A 23078-nucleotide genomic window follows, 5' to 3' on the forward strand; every position below is an offset into this window, starting at 1 on the left:
CTACTTCAGAAAAATCTGTAGAGATTAATTCGCTATTTTGCCGCTCTACAATGTTTCAGGAGGGGCACTCCTGAGAACAGAGTTGCCTTTGTTGTCACTGTTTTTATGGCGTGAGCTGTTACTCTTTCTCAAATTAACTCCAGTGCATTGGTGTTTGTGAAGGTGCTTCACCTGATCAAACCAAAGACTTCTTGTTGACAAGCCTTAGAATGTGCGCTCCCTATCTCCAGCATACGTGGTCAGGCTGGAGCTTGGTTCCAGCTCCTGGGAGGAAAGTCCAACTGACAGGCTGCATACAACCATCCTTCACGTTACAGCTGCCATGATTAAAGGTGTTATTTGCACTGAATCTTCTCACACTGCATCCGCCTGCCTTTACTGAGCGGGTCTCATAAATAGATGGCAACGTTCTCCTGGAGCCCTTTGTAATATCTGACTGTACATGATGTTGCCTTTATGATGGTTAGTAAATTGTAGTCCTGTTAGTTTACAGTTGCGATGCCACCACCCCTCTCATTAAGGCAAACCGGATTACATATTTTATATCCCAAAGGGATCGCCATTTCAGTCACTGGCTTAGAAGTGCCAGAAAGTCATGTTTCAGTGACAAATAAGACGTGCAGTGCCTTATCACAGAGAAGGACATAAATCAGGCCCGCACGTTTTTGCATAGACGCACATTAATTAGGGCTCTATGCAGCGGCCCAAAATACTTAGAAGCACGATTTATAAAATTAATAGTGTAGATTAATTTAATTAATTTCCAAAAAAATACACAACCTTGGGTGGAAAAGTCCTCTGAGGGAAAGTCCTCTGACTTGCTTGTTTGCTACATTACTCGGCTGGTTTGTATACATTACCCATGGGGACTGGTTTACCCTACTCCAGTTCTAGAACTGTGCATTGGTTCTTATGCGTGACCCTACTGGGACCCTACTACATGGGGGCTCCGACCTCTACCACCATGACCCTTCTCTCTAGCTTGTTTCCTTTCTGTTCCCCATCACCCCTAGGATGAACGGACCTCTGACTATCTCCCTGCTATGTCTGGCGAGGAAGGTGTCTGTGACTCTCAGAGCCAATTACAGCCCACACGGGATGGTTCAGACTCACCCCAAACACAGGGCGAATCAGTTTCCATCCTTCCAAAGTCGATAAACTGAGTGCTTCTAGATCTGGGTAATACCAGTGTCTGCAAATTACAGTGCTTTGAAGTGGCAGAAGTGCTCTACTTATGTAACAGCTCGCTATTACTGTGTTTTACATGTAATATAAATTCAGTGTCTTTCACTCCAGTTGCCACTAAAGTCTCTGAGAGCAGTTCCACAAGCGGGGCACCGAGATGGTGATCACCAAGTCCGGCCGGTGAGTGTCTGTCTGCGCAGAACCACTTTCTCTTTCACTTCCCCCCCCCCCCCCCCCCGCGCCTGCACTCCAAGCCTACACTCCCATCGCCCACTCCAATCACTTCCCTAAACACGACTAGCAAATCTGGCACCTGCGTTAGGGGAAATGTTTTCCCCTCTCCTCAGCTACGCCCGGAGTGAACGGGGAAATAAACGGGGGCCACCAACCCCGTAATTCAGGCAAAATCTCGCCAGAGCGCAAGTTCGCAGTATGTGCGTACAGCAACCTACTAACTTCAAAATCCCACAATACATTTCTGTATTCTGCCTGCAGAAGGTTCGACAGCAGCCACGGAATTGTCATAATACTACATAATTTACAGAAACGTATCTTGTGCTGCAATAAACAGCCTTGTGTGTCTCCTACAGATCTGTCTATTGCTTTGCCCCACAACTTTCCTAGATCTTGCGGCTCAACGCTACACGTATGTGTATATATGTATATTTGTCAGTGTGTATATATATATATATATATATATATATATATATATATATATAAACACCACTTGTAGCGTTCAGCCGAAAAATCTAGTAAAGTTTGTGGGGCAAAAGGCAAAGCAATAGACAGATCTGTAAGAGACACCCACGGCTGTTTATTGCAGCACAAGATATATATATATATATATATATATATATATATATATATATATATATATATATGCACAGACACATTTTTTTTGTATGCTTCACTCGTAGCTGCGTATCATTGTAATTAATCTATGCAGAAAATACGAGGCGGCGCTTCGGCAGACTTCACTCGATATTACGTATTCATGAATGCTGTTTATTGGAGCAGAAGGGCATTCTAGAGGTGCCCGGTGCCAGGGCGCGAGGCACACGCCTGTTTTATGGCTCCGACTGCAGATTATTAAACGATAAACAGTCCGGGCCAGAGGTGAACATGGCCTCCGTCCTCCCCATCTGGGCGCTATTTATGCCCTGGAAGTCCGGAATGGCCGCGTGCCCCCTCGTGTTTGTTGCTGGCATATGTTTCCTTTTAGGAAAGCATAATTTAAAGCCACATGATTGACAAAAATAAACAGGCAGGCAGTGGCGTTCCGAGGCAGATTGAAAGGAGATGGCGGGGCGCTTCTCTCAGCAGCTCTGCCCCCAAACGTACTGGCACGTGAGGTGAGGGCACAGGTGTTTGCCCACACGTGACACTCCAAGAAGAGGCCCCCGGATGCACTCGTTACAAACAGGGGAAAAGTACAAAGTAAAACGTGTCTGCTTAAATCTTTCAATATAAAATATTTTAAGCAGAAAGTGCATCGATTACAAAATAAAAAAAAGCGACTTAAGAAGACAGCTCCAACAAATGCGAGCTGGAATCAATGTCTGGCACTGTTCGAGGCCTCGCACATTGTTCAGCTTTTGAAAATAGATTTATTGTAACTATCCCATATAATCCCTTCGACCTTTCGACCCTCTTTCTCGCTTTAGATAATATTTCTTAAAAAGTCCCGCGTGGATGGGAGCTAAGGTTCTAGTGTATTTCTTAGACTCTGAGACCGAGACGCTCCGCTGTTTGCTCCGTCACAAATTGTGCTGCCCCCCCTCGCTTCCAGTCCTCGGTGCTGCTTACCTCTTTTTCCAGGCCACGTGGGTGCTCATGCTTACTCCCGCTTCCTGTCCCCGCATACGTCTCTCTGCTCCGGGCCACTGCGGTTCTGACCCCGTTTAAAAGGGTTGTCAACTCTTCGTCTGGCTGCTGTCCCTGCTGCCTGCCCCTCTTTGAGGGTGCTGTCCCTGCTGCCTGCCCCTCTTTGAGGGTGCTGTCCCTGGTGTCTGCCCCTCTTTCAGGGTGCTGTCGCTGGTGTCTGCCCCTCTTTCAGGGTGCTGTCCCTGGTGTCTGCCCCTCTTTCAGGGTGCTGTCCCTGGTGTCTGCCCCTCTTTCAGGGTGCTGTCGCTGGCGTCTGCCCCTCTTTCAGGGTGCTGTCGCTGGTGTCTGTCCCTCTTTGAGGGCGCTGTCGCTCTAGCTGACTAGTTCACAACGTTGCTTATCTCTTCTTGACACTCCTGTTGAGAGGGTCTCCCTTGTGCCTCTGTGCTGTGGAGCTCACCTCAGACAGCACCTCCCCAGCCGAGAGCTGCTCGCCCTGTCTCACTAGCACAGGGTCCTAGTCAGTCCTGGCTTATGAATGAGTTTGGTACTAATGCTCTGCTTCTGCATAAGCGCTTTAGGTCACTCTCGTGGTATGGAAAGCGCTATATAATTACCTATGCAAGGGTACGCCCAGCGCCAGCCTCTAACCCAGGGTACAGGGGACCCCTGCCTCGAGATGATCAGACGATGCTCCCTGGTGCCGTTAGGTGACATTGTTCATCCCAGCCTCTAAACAAGAGAGTGCTGCTATTATCAGCCTCTAAACAAGAGAGTGCTGCTTTCACGCCGCGACGGGGTGACTCACAGAGGCGGCAATATGCTCACAGTTGGCAAACACAGCTCTGTTTGGACAGCCAGTGGGGCCATCCACTCGGCAAACACCGGCAATCCAGTTAGTCCTCGGCAAAGGGAATCAGACACTGCGTCCACTCCCCGGGCCTTCGGGGACACACCAGTCTGGCCTTCAGCACAACAGCCCCTCTCTTAAGAGCCAAAATCCCCGAAAAAAAGAAGAAACAAGCAATGGAGAGTGAAAGGGGAGGGGGGCGGAACGGACACACGGGGAGGGGGGCAGAAAGGACAGCGGGGGGGCGGGAACGGGGCACAGGACAGCGAGGGGGGGGGGGCGGGAACAGCACACGGTCAGCGGGAGGGGGGCGGGAAGGCAAGGAAAAGGAAAAACAAGCACTCACCCACCTGGACTTCCTCCAACGTCGGTCGGCCGCAGAATGAGAGCATCATGGCGCCGAAAAAAACAAAAACAACTCCGCCCACCGCCGCATGACTACACAGAGGGAACGCACAGCCGGGAGGGGGGGGGGGCGGGAACGGGCACAGGACAGCCGGGAAGGGGGGGGGGGGACATTGCGTGTGACGTTCCACCATTTCCATCTCTGGAGAGTTCTTATCGGCTGGCAGATGTGCGTCATCTTGAACGTGTCCTTTTGTAAACATATCCCTGCAGTGTTATAAGGCAGCAGAATGCTTCGACTCGTAGTACTTTCTTCTCCGCACACACTGAGGGCAGGATGGTACTCGGACCTTGCAGGGACCATGGAAGACCGTTTTACATTCCGTACACATTACCTCGACCTAAAAAAGGAAGGGTGCGAGGGTGTTGGGATGATTTCACTCACACGGACACACACGCAAGGACCAGCATCAGGAAACAAGCGGGAGGGGGCGGGAAAGGGGGAGGAGAGACGCAGAAGACGGCCGGAGCAGGAAGGTGGGTGCCGGCAATGCCGGAACAGATTCGGGGGCGTTCCCGGCTTTTGGCTGACGTCGCGTGACGTAGCCAAAAGCCAAAAATTCTCGGGAACGCCCCCGAATCTGGTCCGGCCATGACGGACGCCTCTCTGTTCCAATGGCTAGCCTCCATTTATGGAGCTAGCCACTGAAACAGAGGGCGGGATTCAAGGCACCCATACTAGAAACTACAGATTTCTCTGGAGGCGGAGCTTACAGCTCCGTTCCCCAGCGAAACCTAAAAAGAAGAAACTGACATTAGAGCGCCGGAGGGGAGAGAGACTTGTATGGCTTCGTAAAGACGTCACATCCGGAGTCAACCTCGTTACAGAGCTATGCAGCGCTGTCCCCCAGCGTGCAGAGGTACTGCTGAGAAAACTTTCCGTATCCAGTCTGACGCCTGGGAAGAATTCACAAGTAAAGGAATTTACGGCTAGATGTCTCTATTAGATACACTAGTGCAAACACTTCATCAGAGCCACTCATTAAGTGTTGTTCGTAAGTCTCGATTCAGTCATAAACAGCAGTTCTTGGTCAAATCGGGTTTATGAATTCAGTAGGAAAACATGCAGATGCAATATCTGCTCCTTCCTATTTAGCCAAGAAACAACTGGTGAAATGAAGACGGCAAAGTACCCTGAATAAGGAAAAGGTGCAGATATTTGTGAGTAAACATCAATTTCTATGGTTATTCCTCATTCCTCTCTGTAGTTATTGTTTTCCATGGTATCAGTAAATTCCTGTGCAATATTAAGGCACCATATACTAGGCAACTCGTACTAAGAGCCTTAGTTTGAGAGATATAAGCAACACATATTCAAGATGCTTAAGAAGATTTTCAAATGGCTTGACATGACGACTCATAGAACGTCACCCAAGCCCTCTGCCCCCGCAAGCTGGAATACAGCAATACACTTTATGCTGGAATCAATGCTCAAATGACCAGAAGACTGCAGACCGTACAAAACTCGACGCCAGGCTCACCTTCAGCCTTCAGCCCATACTCACATTACCCTGTAGCTGAAAGAGTCCTACTAACTCCCAATCCACAAGCAAGCACATTTCAAACTCCTCATACACACACATTCAAAGCCTTACACTACTTTGGCCCCACGTACCTCAACGACTACATAAACTTCCACAAACCTACCAGACACCTCCGTTCAACGGGACTACTACTCGGGCACCCGCCCACATAAACGGAACAAGATCCTGTGATTGTGCCTCGTCATAGCCCACCCCTAAAGCCTGGAACGACTGGCGCCTGAACATCAGAACCGCCTCCTCAATTCTTGAATTCTGCAAGAAACTGAAGACCGGGCTCTTACCCCACACCTTTCTTGACCTATGCTGCTGCTGCTGCTTTATGGGTGTGTTGCACACTACACAAATACACATAACATAACATCAATGACTTTGATGTCTTCATTTATCCCTTTTAAAGAGCAAAGATAGGTGCTCCTGGGTAGCTTTGCCTTAATTGAGATCTTGAAATCAACTTTGGCGAAGCTCCTCTGAAACAACAGCTGCAGTATATACTGCAATCACACCCCAGTAAGGTAGACAGTCCTGCAGCATTAGTGTTCCTACATTTTTTTTAAAATAAGTGCTATCAATTAGGAATGCACCTGAGTGAAGACGTGTTTCTTACCTGGAATCATTCTTCTAGCCTTCGCAGGACATCGGGACGTCATCCATCTGGGGCAGCATCAAATGTCTCGCTGCGTGTGGTATCCTGGGAGCTCGTAAGTCGAAGTCTGTTAAGTTGGTGTTTTCGATTGAAGGAGGGGATTCTCACTTGAAAGACACAATAAAAGTGAGATCTTAATGTGAGAAGAGGGTTATGCATAAAACTTTAACAATAACACAAAAAATATGCATGCCAAGTCTCTGAGAGAACATGCAAGCCGCATTATCATGTTCATGGAACCCTCCCCCGCACATGAGTAAATCCGGCTACTGACTCCATGCGGCAGACCCGGGATACTCCGTGCTGATAGCTGATGGCTCATTGACAGAGACTGGGCCTGCTTACACAGAAGATGTTGCCACATGTCTACAGTTTTCTGGGCTGTCACTTTCAGTAACTTGTGATTTTTCATCATGAACACAAACCACTTCCTGTGAGTCAAAGCCCAAGTACCAGCCTTATTGCAGTCACAGCGACTGAAGTGCTGAAGGCCTGTGTGCCGGGAGCCCACTAGGCAACCTGGGAACGGAGAGGAAGGAATGAACTAGTACTGCATAGAGAGCATAGAAACCTATACGTGGCATGAGTGGTGAGGGAAGGAAGATGTAATTTGTATAAAATCAGATTCCAAGTGATTGATAAAACTTTCTATTGAAGGCTGGGAGACGCAGTCCAAAAGAGCACAGTAAAAACTATAGACAGCACCTTAACCACTACCTCTCTCATCAATCATCAAAAACTATCCGTCTACAAGAAAGAATTGTATTCCCCCAAAAGACCATCTTATACACGTCACCAATGGAAGCCATCCAGACCAGGCACTGTCTATCTTTGCCAGAGGGCCAGCCAATGACCCAATCCATCGGCTTGCCTTCACAAGAGAAAACGCTACCATAAGATCTTCTCTAGAAAGTCTTTGTGAGGAAACACCGCTCACCTATAGCAGGTCGACAGCCGGTGACTTGATAAGTGAGCACAACCGATCTATAACAGGAAAACCTTTGCAAGCTAACACGGTCTATCTTCAAGAGATCCCCAGTGGAGAGTCTTCCTGACCAGCACTGCTCATCTTGAACAGAAAGCCTGCCGTGGCAGGACCTCAGTGGAATTCAAAGAGACTGTTATGTTATGTTATGTTATCTGTTTTGTAAAGCGCAAACAGCTGCCCCAGCAACGGGGCGTCCCGGCGCTAGAACCCTAACACAACCAACTGAAACGACAGACGGGACCTACAGGGAGGGAAAGAGATGGGTTTTGATCGCTCTGCGGAAAGCTAGAATGTTGTTGATGCATCGGATGTGGAGAGGAAGGGAATTCCATAACTTGGCCCCCAGTAGTTTGAAGGAACGCCCTCCGATGCGACATAACTTTGTGTGGGGTACCATGGCTAGGTGTTGTCGCATGGACCGGAGATTCCGTTTGGGATAATAGGGGGTCAACAACGAACGGAGGAGCTCTGGACCTTCGTTCTTCAGAATTTTAAAGGCAAATATGAGGGCCTTGAACTGGATGCGGGCTTCCATGGGTAGCCAATGTAGTCTGTGAATGGTCGCTCTAGCCGAGCACCTTCTTGGAAGACCTACTATAGCCCTTGCAGCCGAATTCTGGATCCGTTGGAATCTCTTTATTTCAGTTTTGTTTGCTCCTAACAGCAGGACACTCGCGTAGTCCAGCCTGGACAGGATGGTAGATTGTACGATAAGTTGTCGTGTTTTGGAGTCAAAGTAGCCTAAGATTGGGTTGAGACTTCTCAGTAAGCCAATGCAAGTTGCGGCAACTTTTTTGGTGTGCGACTGGAAGCTAAGAGTAGAGTCCAGCCACACTCCTAGATTTTTTGCTAGAGTCTTAGGGGGGGGGTGCTGGGCCCAGTGATTGGGGCCACCAGAGGTCATTCCAGTTGTAACTATTTTTCCCCATTATCAGTACCTCGGTTTTGCCACCGTTGAGTTGGAGGCAATTCGCTGTCATCCATTTAGCGACCGCAGTCAGTCCATCCCTGAATCTAGTGGCATCAGGAGAGGGGGCCTCATTGAGGCTGATGACCAACTGAGTGTCGTCGGCGTACGACACCATTGTGAGGCCCCAATTCTTTGCAACCTCCGCCAAGGGTTGCATGTATAGGTTAAACAAGGAGGGACTGAGGGCAGAGCCCTGTGGAACTCCTTGTCCTATATCTTGGGGTTGGGAGATGAACGGAGGGGCAGATACCCTGAATGATCTGTTGGTTAGGAATGATCGGAACCATTGAAGCGCCGAATCTACTATCCCTATGTTTTCAAGGCGTTTTAGTAGGATGGCATGGGAGACCGTATCAAAGGCCGCGCTGAGATCGAGCAGTATCAGCGCGGCACTTTTGCCGGTGTCCATAATTTCCCGTAGGCTTTCCGTGGAGGCGAGGAGCGCGGATTCCGTGCTATGGCCCGGCCTGAACCCGTGCTGAGAGGGGTCCAGGATGTTGTTTTTCGCCATGTGATCACTGAGAATTTTGTTCGCGTGAGCCTCCGCTAGTTTCGCGACCCATGGGAGCAGTGAAACGGGCCGGTAGTTCTCCGGTTTAGAGGGGTCTACAACAACTATTTTGTGACAAAGTGTTTAATTTCTGTTATTCCCCTAAGACTTTCACGTTTTGTGGACTTCCTGATGACCTCCAGTGAAGCTCATATAGTGCACTTATATTTGTTCAGAGTTCTATTACCTTGAATTATTCATTATCATGAAATCCCTGTTTGGCTCGTATGCTCCCTTGGGGTTCGATTAGAGTGAAATCGACCATTTCCTATCCTTTGGTTTCCTTCATGACATCAGTATTTGACAACTACTGGTTGCCCTTTGCTACAATCTGCAGACCTTTATTTTTGCACAGCGTTTCTTTTCTCTATCCCACTTTTGTCGTGCCTCTACATATATTCCCTTTGCCCTTCATCTTTTCACTTGGAGGGTTAGCAGGATGCAGTCACTAAACAGCTGCTAAGCAGGCAGTAGAGCTTACACAGTTTTCCTTTAATTTCTTCTCCATCGGCTTCCTTACATGCCAATGTGCGCCCAATTATACAGTCATCATAACAGCAACAGCAACTGAAATAATAATAATAAACAATATAATAAAATGACTAATACTTTCTTTTTTCTAGCAGCCAAAAGCCAGACAATATATCATGGCATTAACACTTGGGAAAACTCTAAGAGAGACTTATTGCCCACTTGATGTTGGGTATCCCATCTGGTTACTGCCCAGTCAGTTGTCATGCAAAATGAATGTAACCTATGGCTGAAGGACAGATACATGGCTTGTCTGTCCGTAAACACAGGGTAATTACCTCGTTGATAGTATTATTGATCAACTAAATCATAACTGAATAAATGAGCCATTTGTAGTCTCACTGTACCAGCTGTGTGCACTTACATCTGCATATTTTAATCTCAAAGACAAGCATATGCTATTGATACGGGCATGCAGGTAATCGCCACAAGGAAGAAAGATACCATCCCACCCCAGAGTTAGCCTGCTTGAGGTTCAGGAAAGAACACTTTGGCAGCAGGGATGCCAGAGAGATGTGGACACATACATGCTTTACTCACATTTAATCACTTAATGAGCAGTCTGAAACATAAGCTGAGAGGTCACAGACGTTTAACTTTGTTAGAGGTAGAAAATGTAAACTCAATTTTATCAAGATTGAAACCGAAGCTATCTTGTCACCTGTAAACATACTTTAGAGGGGTCTGACTTGGTTACATCTATTTTTTTTAAGGATTTTACATTCATTTAATGTTCTCCGTCCTTTCCCAGTAATGTGCAGATTAAAATGTAGATGAACGACTAGGTGATGAGTGGCTCTGTTGTAGCAAGGGACATATAGTTTTCGCAAACCAAAGGACACAGTTGGGCTGGGTTTGGGGAGGGGGTTCTTATTTGCATTTATTGTAGTGATACAGGAGCCCTTCTAAGAGACGTTCTGTAAATAGTTAACAAACGGTACATAAAAGATGTAGTAGTTGGGTGAAACACAAAGAAATACCATGGGTTGTACACAACACTTTCAGGAGGTTGATGAAGGAAGGTAAAGTAATCAAGAGATTTGTGTTTCTTGTAAAGTGTCTAATATTTGAGGATCCATTTGGATTTAGTGAAGCAGGAGATGGCTGTAAGTTGTTGGGTAGGGTTGTTCCTAAGAAGAAAACCAACTAACAAGAAATATGTAAACCTAGAGGAGGCATGTGCGAATCTGGGAGCAGTAAGAAGATGAAGGGTGACTGAACATAGGGACCAAGATGGGGTGGGCATATGACTCCTTGAGAGAGTGTTGGAAGGCTGGTGTGGTGAGTTGTTTTGATTTTAGAAGAACCACATCAGTGAAATGGTACGTAAGTTTAGTTTGTGCACTAGCAGCACTTTTATCAGGGACCTTTAGCAGCTAAAAAAGAAGGCGTTAGGAGTTGCTTCTAATGCTGATCTTCTAGAACCAGACTACAGGGATGGTGGTTGTGATAGAGGATTACAACTGCACAGTAGTTAATTAAATAGAACTCTTATGTTCCTGGTTATGTGGGACGGAGCAAGAGGACTAGGGTGCTAGAGGAAGGTGGAACCAGCCGAGTGGGTGAGGTAGGGAAGTAGATGATTTCCACTGAGGAGTCAAACTTTACAGGGTGGAGGATCATTCAGTATGTTACGGCCTTAGAGCAGTGTCTGATTTAGGTTTGGTTGAAGAATAAAGAAATAAAGAAGTTGAGTACTGTTGGCATACAGATATAAAAAGAAGCCAAGGAGAAGATATGGATGCCCCATAGGGAGGCACTGATGAAGAGCAGGTGAAGTGGCCAATTGTGGAGAATTGACGAGAGGGGTTTGTCGAAGGTACAAGTGGAAAAATTTGAGAAGTTAGTAGAGTGCTTTCTGTGGAGCACACTTTGTGTATATCACATTGCAGTGGCTTTAGTACTCTGAAAGAGGAGTGTTATTTACTCATCCCAAAGAACTACAGGATTCTCCTTTCTTTGCAGCCAGAAACAGGCTTGAATGAGGTCCAAGACTACCGCACTACTGTCAGCCGTTCATTTGTGTTTATTTTGCTATATTACTCGCATGGTCTTATACTGTATGTATAATTGCTGGTATCTGTCTTTTTTTTCTGCAAATAAACAGATTTAATACTAAAACTGCTGTTTATCAAAGAAAACATTTTTTTCAAATAAACACTTTTGAATAATGGTGAACACATCATATATATGAATTGTGAGTGTGTTACAGACCATATGCGAGTCCAAAAAGACTGACAAATTGCTCAGCAAGACAGAGTAGCATTATTAGTAGCTTTGCTGTTAGAAATAACATGAGCGAAGAGGCCAGAACCCTGAATTTCTAGGATGGTAATCTAAGTGGAATTGAGGACAGAATATTTCTAAACATGAGTCAAACTGAAACGAAGATTTGGCTAAGAAGTTTAAAATCATGAGCTGGCAAGATGTTGCAAGTAGACTTGGTATTCAGAGGTGGTCCCAATAAGACTCTAGTAATCCCCCAGTGTGATGTGAAACTTCTACTATACATCGCACAGGTACACTGACTTCACCTGTACATGTTTGCTGCCTTCGTGATATTCAGAGACTACACTGGTTACCGCATTTTCTCACCCTTTTGCTCCCTTGGTGCTCATACTCATTTTGCCATTCTTTGGGCGTTATTTATCTGCATAACAACAATAACTTTTCAATCTTACTACTTATATAGTCTTCATCGTTTGTGCAAAGAAATCAAAAATACTTCCTTTGTGGAAAAATTATAATAAATCTGAAGATTTCATATTTGAACTACAATGACATTCTAAAATACAGATACTGACATTAAACCTACCACACACATCAGGGAATAACACAATATTCAAGAACTAAAATATCAGCACGGGTAAGTGAAATAATCAATAAAGATACAGTTAAAAATGTTCTCTCCTGATGCGATTCAGTTGGTCTGGTTGACCCCTAAGAGTTTGAGTAACACTTTCCCTATCTGTGCTAAGTGCTGGGTTAGCTAAATCATGACAGATGACATGATAAGTTCTCAAATTCCGACTTTTGTCCATGTGAGTCTCAATCATCAATCAATTAAATGGGATTCGTAGAGCGCAGCTAATCACCCACAAGGGTATCCAAGCGCTGGGGTCACTGCTGTTAGGTGGAATTAGTTGAACAGCCAGGTCTTTAGATCATTTCTGAATTCCTGCAGGGAGGTGGAGGTCTGAAGGGGGAGAGGGAGGCTGTTCCAGGTCCTGGAGGCTAGATGGGAGAAACAGCATCCACCACTCTTGCTCCGGCCGATGCCGGTGGTCAGGGAGAGGGAAACAGAGCACAGGTGTACGGAGGGCTGGTGGAAGTTCACACAGTGGTTTATGTAGGCTGTTCCCTGATTATGCAGGTCCTTGTAGGTGTGGGTCAGCATCTTGAATTGGCACCTTTTGTGGAAGGGGAGCCAGTGGAGTTTCCTGAGGTGTGGGGTGATGTGGGCAGGCCCGGACTGGCCATAGCGGGCACCGGGTATTCACCCGGTGAGCCGCAAGGGTGGGGACCGGTTTTGAGCCCCTGGGGGCCGATTTTGTTACAGGGCCGTTTTTTGCAGCATAGCTGCAAAAGCGGCCCTGCAACAAAATCGGCCGAAAATCGGCCCTAGCAAAGCGCTCAGCGGCACCTCAAACCCCCCCGAGTGGGGAGGGGGGCCGGCCGAGTACTTTGCCATGGCCGCTTTTGGTTCCCAGTCCGGCCCTGGATGTGGGTCCATCTGGGAAGATCGAGGACGAGTCTGGCTGCTGAGTTCTGTATGGTCTGAAGTCACTTCAGAAGATGAGTAGTGATTCCTACAAAGAGTGTGTAGCCGTAGTCCAGCCAGCTGGTGAAGAGAGTCTGGGATACAGTGCTTTTGGTGCTGGCTGGGAGCCACTTGAAGACTTTTTGAATCATGCAGAATTGCAACACGATTAAATGGATTGATTTGGCTGTTAAATGCAAACCAACATCATTCACCAGGCTTAATTAGTTGTTAATCTCCTTCCACCAATCTAAAACTTTTGGAGAGTCTAAAAACATGTGCATATTGAGTGCTTAGAGAATATAATCTCCAGCAATTTCTATTTCCATTCTACTTGGTCTCTTAAGTATTTTCTGTTGTACCAGCAGAGTTTCCAAGTCTGTGCTCAATTTTTGTACAGTCATTAGAGGTCATGCCCACTCGCATTGAGGGATGGTAATATTCAACTGCTTTTCCACACATAATATATTTCTTGAAAGCAAGTACATATTCTCTTGCATTATAATATGGTTGATTTTTTAACCAGAAGTCTCTTGATTGAGCAGTTTGAATCTAGGCCAAAGGTCGGTTGTGAGAGGAGACATTGCTGGACGTTCCGCCAATTCTAAAAGGAGATGGACGTCATGTCCTCCACCACTATAGTGCACGGATATCACCCCCAATTTAGAAATCTCCACTTGCCTGGCTGGGGTCTCAGCGCTATGAGGGAGACACTGCAACTCTCTTTATGGCACTGAGGGCTTGCCTGGCATGCACCATATTAAAAGCTCAGTCTCTGCAATGCATTTTATTTGTTTAGACTACACAAAATCCCAATCAGGCAATGATTTTCTTTAAACAAAAACCAAATGTTAAGAGGAGCAAGGAGTTTTCACTCTGTGTTTATAGGGGCTACATTTACCCTGCCTGCCATAACTGACATAAAACTATTGTCTGCCAAGGGCCTTATTTAGGATTTGGTGGAGAGGTAGCGCCATCTTAAATGCAGCTCTCCCACCCCTCCCCCCAAACCTGAGGTATTCTGGAGCGAGGGGAAGCCTTATATTTACACTGGGCGAGCCTGTGCTGACTCTACCAGTGTAAACCTCTGATCTGCATAAGGGGCACTTAATGATGGTGCCCGCTTGGCAAACCTACACTGCTGTCAAGGGAGCTGCCACAGCAGCAACTCTCTTCACTGTACAGATATCGCAGGCAGGGCGGAGTCTAAATGACCCCACATGTACTTAAGACATTCGTTATAATTCCACATTAGGGATTCAATACCAGCTCATCAATTCTGTGAAAAATATCATATTTTAATAACCACTAAGTGGCGGAGAGGAATCAACATCAGTTCATGTTTCCTTAACTCCTCCCATGCTCATGACGGAGCCGCTCCGTCATGAGCATCGGCTGATCTGTGCTCATGACGGAGCGGTTCCGTCATGGCCCTGCCGCCGCGCCTGCGCGGCGCTGATTTTGCGCCTGCGCGGCGCGTTCTATTGAGCGGGCGGGGCCATGACGGAATCGCTCTGTCACAACGGAGACAGACCGTAGCCCGTGGCCCGTCATTTCGAAAAAGCCCATGGCAAAGATGTCTGGGGCTTGACATATTATGTAATTGATGCAGTGAAATTGAACGCAAGAGGTGGAAACAGAGAGAAAAAATTAAGACGGTTAGAGTCCCGCTACATTATACACCTAAATATGGAGGAAGACCTGCACAAACATTTGTAGATGAATTACATAAGTATAATACATCGCCCGGAGAATAGATGTACAAAAAAGAATTTTTATGTGTAAATAGGAATATTTTTGAACAGACTCGTAATGTAACTATGACTTTTAAGTTTAGAAGCCAAATGATCATGGTATCTTTAGTTTTATCAGGAAATCACAATAATGAACACGCAAGGGAATAGTAATTTGAGGCCCACTGGGGCTTGATTATAAGGACATTAAGAGTCAAAATAAATTATGTTTACAATAATGAGCAGAAAATGGAACGCTCACTGGAGCTGGACTAGTAAAATGCAGTTTTGCCATGAATTGCAAATAAAATGTAAGCTCACTTGTTATAGGAGGCATACCCTGAAGCAGAGGTCAGACCCGGGACCAGGGTTCAATATCCGACGCGGCAGGGTCTTGAGCCCAATTGTCCACGGACTCGATGATTCTCGCTTCGGTGCCCACTCTAATCACGGGTTAACACTCTGCAACTCTGGGCATTAAGCTTGCTTAATCTCCACAACGCCACCCCCCCCCCCCCGCGGCGGGTTGCCTGGCTTTCACCTTGGGGATGCCCAGTACGGGTTATCTCACAGGGAAAAAAAGCCAGGACAGGTTCCCAATGCAAGCGCTGAGATGCCCTAGGGTAAGTCGAGCGATATATAAGAACACACATTCATACATACATACATATGTATTTATATATGTGCGTGTGTACAGATAGATATATAGAGTATATGTATATATGTGCATGTATGTATTATTTAATAATTTATTTTTATTACAAAGTCTTGGCAGACAGCTAAGATGAGACTTTAGTAAGAATTCTTTTAGTGCAACTCTTCTTCACCTACGGGTTGCCAAATGTAGAAACCAGCTTAAAGGCCTGTCAAATTTTACGTATGATTTTCACAATCAATATGTCAGTCCTACTGCATTTGTCCTAGCTTTTCATAACAAACAGATTAGAACTATTGCATACGATATATTTTTTGCTAGGGAACCACTCAGGCCTGTAGCTGTTATTATTGGCTTGTCATCATAACCAGCTGAGACCTCTTATACTGAGCTTAAGCTTTTCCACAAGGCAACCATCAGGCACAGTCATAAAATTATAGTATAGAAAACTACAGTTGGCAAAGAAAATTACTGTCTCTCTGAACAGGGTTCAAACAAGGATTTTGACAGCGCACATCTTAAATGTTAAATGCCATTGAATTTAATTATGCTTTCAACAATTAATATGTCAGGAATGTCAGGCCTACTGCCTTTATCGTAACTTTTCATTATAAGCAATCAGGTGTATAACTTTTTATTGACTTGCTACCATAGCCAACTCAAACCTATTGTGTTGATCATAGGTCATCCCACAAGGCAACCATCAGGTACACCATAATACAATTACAAGTATGTACAAAATACAGCTGTCAGAACCATATAAAATCCCAACTAATAGAGCCTACTAAGCATCCACAAAATGCAAATCGCCTATCCCCATGGTTTGTTCGGGTGGACTACCAATACCAAAGCCCTTTCCTACCACTGTAATCTGCAAGAGTCCATGTAACAAAATATCTGCCTACAGGCATTAGCACATTGTAAGAAGAATCCATCCTTAACCACCTCAACACATGCCTTTCACAATAAGTAAGTGAGGCCTACCTGCTTTGTCATGAATTGTTTTATTATAAGCAGATCCCACCTAAGGAATCTGACATAACTTGCCCCAGTTAATCAATAAGGCTTCTGGCTTTTACCAACGGTTTCATGCCTACTAAGGTGAACATAAACTGGCAAAAATCTGTACACAATTACTGTTAGGCCAAACAAGAAAAAGCACTGTGAAATTATTCTCCCAGAGTTTATCAAAGTGGGTGGCCAACACCAAAACCTTTTCCTACTATGGCATTCTGTGGGATAACAAAGACCATTCTACGGCCTGTAACATAATGTGATAACAGTCTACTGTTAGATGCCTATAGGCTTTACCATATGCCTTTCACAATAAATACACCAGGTTTACTGCCTTTGTTATAACTTTTCATAAAAGACATGCCAGGCCTATAGCATTGGGCATAACATTCCCCTGCACGTCAATCAAGCCTATATCTTCTATCATTGGTTTCTCACCAAGACCGACTCAGACCTACTGTCCTGAGTGTGACCTTTCCCACAAGGCAACCATCAGCATGCAGTAATAAAATTGCAAATGAATACAAAACTGCAGTTGGCAAAGCAAAATACTATCCCTCCTAACAGGGTTTAGAAAGGATTAAGAAGGCTAAGAAAAGGGCACTTAATGCTAACCGGGAGCTTTTACTCATTAAAACTGTTAAACCAGAAACGAAAAAACCAGTGTTTGTCTCGACCTTTACCACGGCATCACACCAAATAAAACGTCATGTCCTACAGCACTGGAAAATTCTCAATACGGGAGGGCTGAAGATGGAGACATCCCTCTTTTCCTTCAGGTGCAGCCAAAACTTGAAGGATCTCCTAGTACACACTAGACCCAGGGACCTGGGAGGAGTGAGGGAGACTAACACACTGACAGGCTTACCAAAATTGACTGGCCACACTAGATGTGGCTCTTGCAGCGTCTGTCACCTGACGTGCAACTCCAAAACTCTCGATCTCGGCCTCCGTACTCCCTGGGAACAGAGATACCATACCAACTGTAATTCCCAAGGAGTCATTTACCTGATCACATGCCCCTGCTTAAAGGGGTATGTAGGGATGACAAGTAGAAAAGTGCGCGTAAGGATCACAGAGCATCGGAGTACGATCAGGTGTGGTAAGACGAACACCAGACTTACTGCCCACTTCCAAGAAAAAGGACATGGTATAGATGACCTGAGGTGGACCGTTATTGAAAAAATTAAATTAGGTAGACACCAAACTGACGAACAAAGCCTTCTGCTCCAGCAGGAACAGAGATGGGTGTACCGGCTGAAGAGTCATGTGGTGGGACTTAATGACGATATCCCTTGGCAGACTTTGAGCAGACAATGAAGTAGCATTAATAAAGAAGGCAAGTTCACTTTGATTATCTCTGGATTATCTCTGCATTTTCTCTAAACGACCTATAAAACGCACTTATTGGTAATGAAATGACCACATGGGTTAATACCACTGACTTTGCGCCTCCCCTCTCTGCCCTTGTAGTTTTTGTAGGAGACATGATATCAACCATGAATATTCATTCTGGGGCCCTTGAGAGTTATGAATAATATGTTGGGGAAGAAAACTACTTCTATGGTCCTCTGTGACTGGAGTTTAACCAAAAGGGAGTGATTCACTTGTTTAGCTGTGTTAATATAGCCCCTATTACTTAGAGCCTATTTGATAGTCATAGTAACACCGAGCATGATAAGGAATGGGTGGGCGTCATGGGATACTTTACCCCACTATAATAGGTTCACTCCCATTGGCCGCTTTTTAGTTGGTAGTGATAGGGTTAGCACAACACAACAAACATCACTTGACCCCCAGGGTAAACACTGCGGCTAAACATACCTTTGTCTCTAGATGCCATACATGAAACTGCAGGGCGGCGATAATATAATGTAATATACACCGCAGCACTTTATGAATTTTGAACCTACCACATGAGCGGCTATCTGCTTAATTAAGTACAATTCCCAAGGCATTAAGTTTCGCTCGAGATGATAGCTCCATAGCAGTCTCGAACTGACAACCCGTGCCGTTATATGCTCAAAGAACTACATTTCCCATGGGACCTAGAGCGCTCTACGTACTGACGCCGAAGTTGCGGTCACGTGGGACGCTCGAACGGGGAGTGGACACCCTTTAAGAGACTACTGACACCGCGGTCTTCATCTGCGCGGTGTCACGGGCTGCAGGTGACATAACCGGGTCTCCCCTGCGGAACGGTAAGGAGAGGGCTCAAGGGGGCTAGGGCTGAGCGTGCTTGTGGCGGTGATGACCCGATGGGGGTCCGATTGTGCATGACTTTGCATCAGCGTCTATAAACAGTGGTGCACATCGGGCGGTGGAGACATTGAAAGTAAACATTCTCCTCTCCATTTGCTCTCTTTTATTTTATTTTAGATTGTGTTCCTTGGGGTCCCCCTCACCGGACACCATTTCGAGTTTGTAACTATTATAAACTCGGTAAGTGCACTATTTTATGTACACTTTATTTGGATGTGCATATAGAGAGAGAATAAGAAGAAGGTTATATTTGAAGGATAGCCCCAAGAACACCAAGGGGGCGTGATATGGGATATGAATGTCTACCTAACATGTGAGGAAATGGATGTATTACAAAGGCCTGTACTTTGTATTTATCAAGTTAAGAATGGACAAACGTTAAGACATATTTGAGCAGGACTCCAGGGTACATTTTGTTATCGGGTTTGCAGCCCCGTGCTAGATAATGGAACCCCAATGAGTTTTGCTTGAAAAAGACATAATGAAAAGGGATTAACTGTAAGAATATGTGACTACTAATGTTGTTCACATTGTCTTCTCTTCTCACAACAGTAAATGTTTTCCCGCACTTGAGGGAACTGTCTCCACACTCACTACAGGAGGTGTACGGATCCAGTGGACCTACCTTACTGCAAGGGTATTATTATCCGAAATACGGAAAAACCCAGAGAGACACTGAATGCGACGGTCCTGAAGAAGACCGGAGTGACCCCTTGGGCACACACAGAGCGGTCGAAACATGTTGACTCTGGCAGTGGTAGGAGGGTAGCCTTGAGATTCCTAATTATCTCGTAGTGGCATTTTCCCATCCTCTTCTTTCTTTTTAATCCTGTTAGGGGTGTCAAGAAAAGCTTAATAAAGGTTGTGTTCTGGTTGACACCCTTAATCAGTTTTAAATCACTTTTCCTAACTGCACCTTTCGTCGCACTTTTTCAGTGGTGATCACTTGGAGTTTACACTACTTTCACCAAGATTTATGTTACATGTCGTTTATGTCCATTTGTCTTGACTGTATGTCCTGTTAAGAAAAATGTATTATTTTCTTCCCCCTCCCTTATGCTCCGCCCTGTGTGTGGCTACACCAGGGCGTTTTGTAAGCAGACCCGATGATGAAGCATGTCACATACTTCGGTATGTGAGTGAGGGCAGTTTTTTCAAATAGAGGAATTTGCCCTATTGGGGCTTCCTTTGTTTGGTCATATCATTTTGTTGATATAAATCACTCTATACACCCTTCTTGTGCATACTACTTATTTTCCTGGGGGTCCGGGGTGGTAGAGTATAAATGTTCTTGACCCTCACCCCTCTTTTGTGTTTATATTTTAGAAAGGATTCCCACAGTGCAAATTCTCGATACCCATGGTTTGCCAGAAAGGGTAATAACAATCCACTCTTAAATGCCAATTGACTTTTATGCTTTTCACAATCAATATGTCAGGCCTGCTGCCTTCATTGTAACTTTTCGAGAAAAACAAGCAGGCCTACAGCCTTTATCAATGCCTTGTCACCATAACAAACTCAATCCTATTGAGCATAAGCTTTGTATAAGACAACCATCTGGCATACAGCCATAAAAGTACAAATGTATACAAAATTACAGTGGATAAAGCAAAATACCCTCACATAACAAGGATTATTGTAGTGAATATCTACCATCTCCATGGTTCGTTTGAATGGATCACCAACACCAAATCCATTGTCTACTACGGTAATCTATGACATTTTATGTAAAAAAATACCTGCCTATATGTTTACCACAGTGAGATAACAATCCATCCTTTAAAGCCTATTGCCTTTAATATATGCTTTTCACAAAAGTAGGTCATGTCTGGTGGCTTTGTCATAACGTTTCATAATAAACAGGTCAAAAATATGAAATCTGTCATGACTTCTCCCAATGAGCTGATGAAGCCTTTTGCGTTTACCTTTGGCTTTAGAATTTACCCAACACTGGCCTGTTCAAGTGCTCTCTTGCAACCATTCTAAAATGATGTAGAAAAATACAGCGTGTATAAAAAAATATACAGCCCTTCGAAACAAGACCTAACAAGAATCATCAAAGTGAAAACCCCCAGGCTTTGTCATTGTGGGTGGCCAAAGCCAAACCTTTGCCTACTACGGAAATTTGTGAGATTTCAAGTAAAAAAATATCTGTCTATATAACATGTAACACAATGTGATAACAACCAACTTTTAATGGATTTAAGATATGCTTTCCATAATTAATACGTTGAAAAAGGGTCTTTGTCACAACTTTTCAAAATAAGCAGATATGATCAATAGCATTGGGCATAACATTTCCCAGTGCACCAAGCAGGCCTATTGCTTGAACAACCACAAACAACAAAACATGAAGAGGAGGAGCTGAGGAGCATCAGAGAAGAGTGATGTGAGAAAGGTAATTAAACACCATCAATGAACATTGATGGCATAAAAGGAGAATAATGGGCGCAACGATGGGGGAGGGTTTAATTTTAAAAAAGTTGAGCGGGATGAGGAGGGGTGCGGGCAAAACAGACAAGCTGGGCTTTGGGAGCAAGAGTTAAAGCCAGGGGAAAGCAGGTCTGAAGGTGAACGATAAAAGAGAGTAAAAAAATACAAAACACACACTCCGATGGTGTGTTAAAATGAAAAGAAAAGTAATTTCCCCACTGTGGAAAGACACAAATCATCCAATCAGAAGACAGGAGAAAGGAAATATTCCTTAAGACGGACAAAGAATAAGGAGGAAATCCATGATATAAGAGGGAAGGAAATGAGATAGAAGAAAACCCTCCAATTAAGAGCAGTGCTAACACAAAATCCACTATATGTGTATTATTTAATGTATTAGAGATAATTGATCTTCGACCACAAACAGCTAAAGCTGTTTGTGGTAGAGACCAAAAAAGGACTTGTGCCTTAGGGGGTCCAAGAGACGTGGGTACCCCCTGCAGTGTAGATACTCCATGAGATCCGAGTTACACCCCTGCTCTACAAACAGGATTAACATTGTGGGGGGATGTAATGCTACCAACCTGAATCTCTCCTTTACATGGTGATTGCCAGTGGCGGCGGCCGCCTATCTAGGATGGTGGGATAATGGGTTGGTTAGGAATCGGTAATAAAATTAATTTAAAAAAAGCCTTACCTGTCTTTCCGCTCCCTCTGACACTCCCGGCCCCCTCATTGCTCCTCTAGTCTGGCCCAGATGGGGGTGTACCTCATAGCATGAGAGCAGCTCCAGGATTGATCTGAGCAGCCTTATTTGCCTCTTAGACAGTGCCTTTCTCCAACCCGGCTGTGCAACACAGCAGAAACATAAGTGCGCATGTCTATTTGGCCGACCTAGGACTGCTGCCAAGCAGACATGCACACTTATAAGCGCACACTACTCCTCCCTCCCATGCCCGGCCGGCCCTATACTTATTGCGCGGCTCAGACAGCAATAAATAAAATGATAATAACATTCTATTAATATTAAAATGAAGATAACATTCTGTTAATAAATAAAATGATAATAACGTTATTTTATTTTATTTCTCAACTGCTGGCTCTGGGCAGTAGGGCGTCGCTCCTCCGCCATTACAGAGGAGCCGCCCCTGGACTGCTTGCAACAATTTACATTTTGTAGCCCTTTTCTTATAGCAGCAAAATGTGTTGTTTAGTATTTTGTCCTTGAGTGTCTGCGCTGCGTAACTGTAGACCGTACGTGCTTGTGGACACGCGGATCATATTTTGTTTACTTGCGGGTTTCAGTGCATTTCTTTGGCACGGTTTCATTCCAGCACACACAAATGAAAGAAAATATGACAGAGGGAAATGCGTGCAGGAGGAGACACAGGAAATTGGGTTAGTGGCTTTGAAGAGACCTATGAGTTGTCCTTTCTGGGCGAGGGTAGCAGGGGCGGATGGGTGATGGTGGCAGTAAAGGGGACATGTGGTGTGCTAGAGGGAGGAGGTAGAGGTAGCGTATGCATGTATCATGACGGGGATGACCAACACGAAAATGCAGCAAAAGAGTAAAACTGCTCCTGCTGACACTGCTGTGATTGGTTTATGGCGAGACTTGAGTTTGAGCTATTTTGGGAACTAGGGCAGTTAAGCAACACTATTGTCCAGACATCACAATGTAAAGAAGAGCACAGTGGCAGGCCTTTTAGTTGGATTGAATAACCTATGTGA

General features: G+C 45.1%; 1 protein-coding gene across 1 annotated transcript in view; it reads right to left on the bottom strand.

Annotated features, from left to right (window-relative positions):
* The window catches only part of LOC147733247 (uncharacterized), a 531395-nt gene that overhangs the window by 311529 nt on the left and 196788 nt on the right, over positions 1 to 23078 (bottom strand). Inside the window, exon 2 of the mRNA XM_086957810.1 lies at positions 6413 to 6558. The gene's annotated coding sequence lies outside the window, so the exon portion shown is untranslated. The remainder of the gene's footprint in view (positions 1 to 6412; positions 6559 to 23078) is intronic.

Source organism: Lissotriton vulgaris, chromosome 2_1 (genome assembly GCF_964263255.1).
Source record: "Lissotriton vulgaris chromosome 2_1, aLisVul1.2, whole genome shotgun sequence".
NCBI classification, from domain to species: Eukaryota; Metazoa; Chordata; class Amphibia; order Caudata; family Salamandridae; genus Lissotriton; species Lissotriton vulgaris.